General features: G+C 35.1%; 1 long non-coding RNA gene across 1 annotated transcript in view; it reads right to left on the reverse strand.

Moving 5' to 3' along the window:
• Nucleotides 1-687, reverse strand: part of LOC128248299 (uncharacterized) — an 11,497-nt gene that overhangs the window by 1,104 nt on the left and 9,706 nt on the right. The window lies entirely within an intron of this gene.

Raw genomic sequence — 687 nt, forward strand, 5'->3', positions numbered from 1 at the left:
TTTACAAAAAAGTAAAAAATAATATATAAAAAAAAATAATATATAAAAAAATAAATATACCAATACATTATACTGTCTTTGAGCTTTTAAAGTTCAATGGTAATCCATGTAGATAATAGTTGGAAAAATAAGGATGCATGAAATTTGAGAGTTGTGTTAGGTTTAAAAAAAGAGCCCCTACCTACTTGAAGGCTCTGAATTTATCTTCAAACGAGGAACAAAGTTTAAAATCAAAACCAATTTCTCTTGTTCCTCTGGGAACCTCATTTATGTTCTCACATACGCAGGTTGCCAACACTTCTATATCGGACAGACGAGCCTTCCGTTGCGTAGAAGAGTAGCAGTCCATAAAGAACAAATAAATCTCCTTCAATACCGCCAAATTCCACTCAGTGGCCACATAGACTCTTGCGTCAGAAACAAAAACCCTAAATTCCTTATATTCCCTTTCTATCAATGTAAAGACAGAATCTCCACACAAGAAAGAATCAACAAGGAGAATCTTTCATAGAGAAATTCCAACCACTTCTTAACACACAAACCCCTCAGTGACCTTATTTCTCTAGGAACAGACATAAACTTCCTGTTGACAAAGAGTCCATAACTCCAACTAAAGAGATTTCTCTCCCCTTACACACACTTCCTGTTTTGACACCACACTTCCTGCTTAACACATAAACCTTTAGC

This window comes from Octopus bimaculoides, chromosome 7, assembly GCF_001194135.2.
Source record: "Octopus bimaculoides isolate UCB-OBI-ISO-001 chromosome 7, ASM119413v2, whole genome shotgun sequence".
Lineage (NCBI taxonomy): Eukaryota > Metazoa > Mollusca > Cephalopoda > Octopoda > Octopodidae > Octopus > Octopus bimaculoides.